Source organism: Balaenoptera musculus, chromosome X, assembly GCF_009873245.2.
Source record: "Balaenoptera musculus isolate JJ_BM4_2016_0621 chromosome X, mBalMus1.pri.v3, whole genome shotgun sequence".
In the NCBI taxonomy this organism is placed as follows: Eukaryota; Metazoa; Chordata; class Mammalia; order Artiodactyla; family Balaenopteridae; genus Balaenoptera; species Balaenoptera musculus.
This window is the reverse complement of record NC_045806.1, coordinates 97,943,093-97,948,626: the sequence shown is the minus strand read 5'-3', so window position 1 is coordinate 97,948,626 and position 5,534 is coordinate 97,943,093.

Below are 5,534 nucleotides of genomic sequence, written 5' to 3'. Positions count from 1 at the left end.
GAACTAAAGAGCAAATAAACAATGATGAACAACAAAATAAATGAAATTAAAAATACTCTAGAAGGAATCAATAGCAGAAGAACTGAGGCAGAAGAACGGATAAGTGACCTGGAAGATAGAATAGTGGAAATAACTGCCACAGAGCAGAATAAAGAAAAAAGAATGAAAAGACTTGAGGACAGCCTCAGAGATCTCTGGGACAACATTAAACACACCAACATTCGAATTATAGGGGTCCCAGAAGAAGAAGAGAAAAAGAAAGGGTCTGAGAAAATATCTGAAGAGATTATAGTCGAAAATTTCACTAACATGGGAACAGAAATAGTCAATCAAGTCCAGGAAACACAGAGAGTCCCATATAGGATAAACCCAAGGAGAAACAAGAGACATATTAATCAAACTATCAAAAATTGAATATAAAGAAAAAACATTAAAAGCAGCAAGGGAAAACAACAAATAACATACAAGGGAATTCCCACAAGGTTAATAGCTGATCTTTCAGTGGAAACTCTGCAAGCCAGAAGGGACTGGCAGGACATATTTTAAGTGATAAAAGGGAAAAACCTACAACCAAGATTACTCTACCCAGCAAGGATCTCATTCAGATTCAATGGAAAAATTAAAACCTCTACATGAAAGCGAAAGTTAAGAGAATTCAGTACTACCAAACCAGCTTTATAACAAATGCTAAAGGAACTTCTCTAGGCAGGAAACACAAGAGGAGGAAAAGACCTACAAAAACAAACCCAAAACAATTAAGAAAATGGTAATAGGAACATACATATCCATAATTACCTTAAATGTAAATGGATTAAACGCTCCCACCAAAAGACACAGACTGACTAAATGGATACAAAAACAAGACCCATATATATGCTGTCTACAAGAGACCCACTTCAGACCTAAGGACACATACAGACTGAAAGTGAGGGGATGGAAAAAGATATTCCATGCAAATGGAAATCAAAAGAAAGCTGGAGTAGCAATACTCATATCAGACAAAATAGACTTCAAAATAAAGACTATTCCAAGAAACAAAGAAGGACACTACATAATGATCAAGGGATCAATCCAAGAAGAAGATATAAGAATTATAAATATTTATGCACTGAACATAGGAGCACCTCAAAACATAAGGCAAAAGCTAAAAGCCATAAAAGGGGAAATTGACAGTAACACAATAATAGTAGGGAACTTTAACACCCCACGTTCACCAGTGGACAGATCATCCAAAATGAAAATAAATAAGGAAACACAAGCTTTAAATGACACATTAGACCAGATGGCCTTAATTGATATTTATAGGACATTCCATCCAAAAACAACAAAATACACTTTCTTTTCAAGTGCACGTGGAACATTCTCCAGGATAGAGCATATCTTGAGTCACAAATCAAGCCTTGGTAAATTTAAGAAAATTGAAATCGTATCAAGTATCTTTTCTGACCACAACGCTATGAAACTAGATATCAATTACAGGAAAAAAAACTGTAAAAAATACAAACACATGGAGGCTAAAATATACGCTACTAAATAACCAAGAGGTCACTGAAGAAATCAAAGAGTAAATCAAAAATTACCTAGAAACAAATGACACTGAAAACACGATGACCCAAAACCTATGGGATGCAGCAAAAGCAGTTCTAAGAGGGTAATTTATAGTAATACACTCCTACCTCAAGAAACAAGAAACATCTCAAATAACAACCTAACCTTACACCTAAAGCAATTAGAGAAAGAAGAACAAAAAACCCCTAAAGTTAGCAGAAGGAAAGAAATCATAAAGATCAGATCAGAAATAAATGAAAAAGAAATGAAGCAAACAATAGCAAAGATCAATAAAACTAAAAGCTGGTTCTTTGAGAAGATAAACAAAATTGATAAACCATTAGCCAGAGTCATCAAGAAAAGAAGGGAGAACACTCAAATCAACAGAATTAGAAAAGAAAAAAAGAGAAGTAACAACTGACACTGCAGAAATACAAAGGACCATGAGAGACCACTACAAGCAACTATATGTCAATAAAATGGACAACCTTGAAGAATGGACAAATTTTTAGAAAAGCACAACCTTCCAAGGCTGAACCAAGAAGAAACAGAAAATATGAACAGACCATTCACAAGCACTGAAATTGAAACTGTGATTAAAAATCTTCCAACAAACAAAAGCCAAGGACCACATGGATTCACAGGCGAATTCTATCAAACATTTAGAGAAGAGTTAACACCTATCCTTCTCAAACTCTTCCAAAATATGACAGAGGGAGGAACACTCCCAAACTCATTCTACGAGGCCACCATCACCCGAATACCAAAAACAGACAAAGATGTCACAAAGAAAGAAAACTACAGGCCAATATCACTGATGAACATAGATGCAAAAATCCTCAACAAAATACTAGCAAACAGAATCCAACAGCACATTAAAAGGATCATCCACCATGATCAAGTGGCGTTTACCCCAGGAATGCAAGGATTCTTCAATATATGCAAATCAATCAAGGTGATACACAATATTAACAAATTTAAGGATAAAAACCATATGATCATCTCAATAAATGCAGAAGAAGCTTTTGACAAAATTCAACATTCATTTATGATAAAAACTCTCCAGAAAGTGGGCATAGAGTGACCCTACCCCAACATAATAAAGGCTATATATGACGAACCCACAGCCAACATCATTCTCAATGGTGAAAAACTGAAAGCATTTCTGCTAAGATCAGGAACAAGACAAGGGTGCCCACTCTCACCACTATTATTCAACATAGTTTTGGAAGTTTTCCCCACAGCAATCAGAGAAGAAAAAGAAATAAAAGGAATCCAAATTGTAAAAGAAGAAGTAAAGCTGTCACTGTTTGCAGATGACATGATACTATACATAGAGAATCCTAAAGGTGCTACCAGAAAACTACTAGAGCTAATCAATGAATTTGGTAAAGTAGCAGGATACAAAATTAATGCACAGAAATCTCTTGCATTCCTATACACTAATGATGAAAAATCTGAAAGTGAAATTAAGAACACACTCCCATTTACCATCGCAACAAAAAGAATAAAATATCTAGGAATAAACCTACCTAAGGAGACAAAAGACCTGTATGCAGAAAATTATAGGACACTGATGAAAGAAATTAAAGATGATACAAATAGATGGAGAGATATACCATCTTCTTGGATTGGAAGAATCAACATTGTGAAAATGACTCTACTACCCAAAGCAATCTACAGATTCAATGCAATCCCTATCAAACTACCACTGGCATTTTTCACAGAACTAGAACAAAAAATTTCACAATTTGTATGGAAACACAAAAGACCCCGAATAGCCAAAGCAATCTTGAGAAAGAAAAACAGAGTTGGAGGAATCAGGCTCCCTAACTTCAGACTTTAGTACAAAGCTACAGTAATCAAGACAGTATGGTACTGGCACAAAAACAGAAATATAGATCAATGGAACAGGTTAGAAAGCCCAGAGATAAACCCATGCACATATGGTCACCTTATATTTGACAAAGGAGGCAAGAATATACAATGGAGAAAAGACAGCCTCTTCAATTAGTGGTGCTGGGAAAACTGGACAGCTACATGGAAAAGAATGAAATTAGAACACTCCCTAACACCATACACAAAAATAAACTCTAAATGGATTAAAGACCTAAATGTAAGGCCAGACACTATCAAACTCTTAGAGGAAAACAGGCAGAACACTTTATGACATAAATCACAGCAAGATCCTTTATGACCCACCTCCTAGAGAAATGGAGATTAAAAAAAATAAACAAATGGGATCTAATGAAATTTAAAAGCTTTTGCACATTAAGGGAAACCATAAACAAGACGAAAAGACAACCCTCAGAATGGGAGAAAGTATTTGCCAAAGAAGCAACTGACAAAGGATTAATCTCCAAAATATACAAGCAGCTCATGCAGCTCAATATCAAAAAAACAAACAACCCAATCCAAAAATGGGCAGAAGACCTAAATAGACATTTTTCCAAAGAAGATATACAGATTGTCAGTAAACACATGACAGAATGCTTATCACTAATCATTAGAGAAGTGCATATCAAAACTGCAGTGAGGTATCACCTCACACCAGTCAGAATGGCCATATCAAAAAATCTACGAACAATAAATGCTGGAGAGGGTGTGGAAAAAAGGGGAACCCTCTTGCACTGTTGGTGCAAATGTAAATTGATATAGCCACTATGGAGAGCAGTATGGAGGTTCCTTAATAAACTAAAAATAGAAGTACCATACGACCCAGTAATCCCACTACTGGGCGTATACCCAGAGAAAACCATAATTCAAAGAGTCATGTACCACAACGTTCACTGCAGCTCTATTTACAATAGCCAGGACATGGAAGCAACCTAAGTGTCCATCGACAGATGAATGGATAAAGAAGATGTGGCACATATATACAATGGAATATTACTCAGCCATAAAAAGAAACGAAATTGAGTTATTTGTAGTGAGGTGGATGAACCTAGAGTCTGTCATACAGAGTGAAGTAAGTCAGAAAGAGAAAAGCAAATACTGTATGCTAACACATATATATGGAATCTAAAAAAAAAAAAAAAAAAGGTTCTGATGAACCTAGGGGCAGGACAGGAATAAAGACGCAGATGTAGAGAATGGACTTGAGGACACGGGGAGGGGGAAGGGTAAGCTGGGACAAAGTGAGAGAGTGGCATGGACATATATACACTACCAACTGTAAAATAGCTAGCTAGTGGGAAGCAGCCGCCTAGCACGGGGAGATCAGCTCGGTGCTTTGTGACCACCTAGAGGGGTGGGATAGGGAGGGTGGGAGGGAAGGAGACGCAAGAGGGAGGGGATATGGGGATATATGTATACATATAGCTGATTCACTTTGTTATAAAGCAGAAACTAACACACCATTGTAAAGCAATTATACTCCAATAAAGATGTAAAAATAAATAAATAAATAAATAAATAAAATAGTCTGTGCCTCAGGCTTGATTATTTTTGTACTCATTCTTGAGTTTCTCCGAGCCCTGAAGAAAAACTTATTGGGAAGATACATTGTAAAATCACCAATGTGGATACACCCTGTGATTCAGTTGAGTAATTGCCTTCTGAAGTTCCTTAGTAATGTGGAGTCAGGCTAGCTTTTACCCTCCTAGGGACAGACATTTTGAAAGAGGTTTTTTTTTTTTTTAAAGTAGTGCTAAACTATTTAATGTTTTGGATTCTCTCTGTAGCTAGAAAAACACCCAGAGTGCTTTGTTTAAAAGAAAACAAGAGTTAGTTTTGTTTCATCTTGTTTCATTTTCTAGATGACCTCACGACCTCTTTTGCCATCCTTTTTTGGTGTTGGGCAAGAAGCATTACACATGTGTGTCCTCTATTCCATGGGATGGTGCCCAACAGTGATGATATATGTGTGTATTTTGGAAGGTGATTTGGGAGGAAATGTAAAATAAAGATGTAAAATATTGCTTGCAATAAGCTCCTTTTGAAGTTATAAGGCCTAAGGTCTTAATGACATAGTACAAGATGAAGCA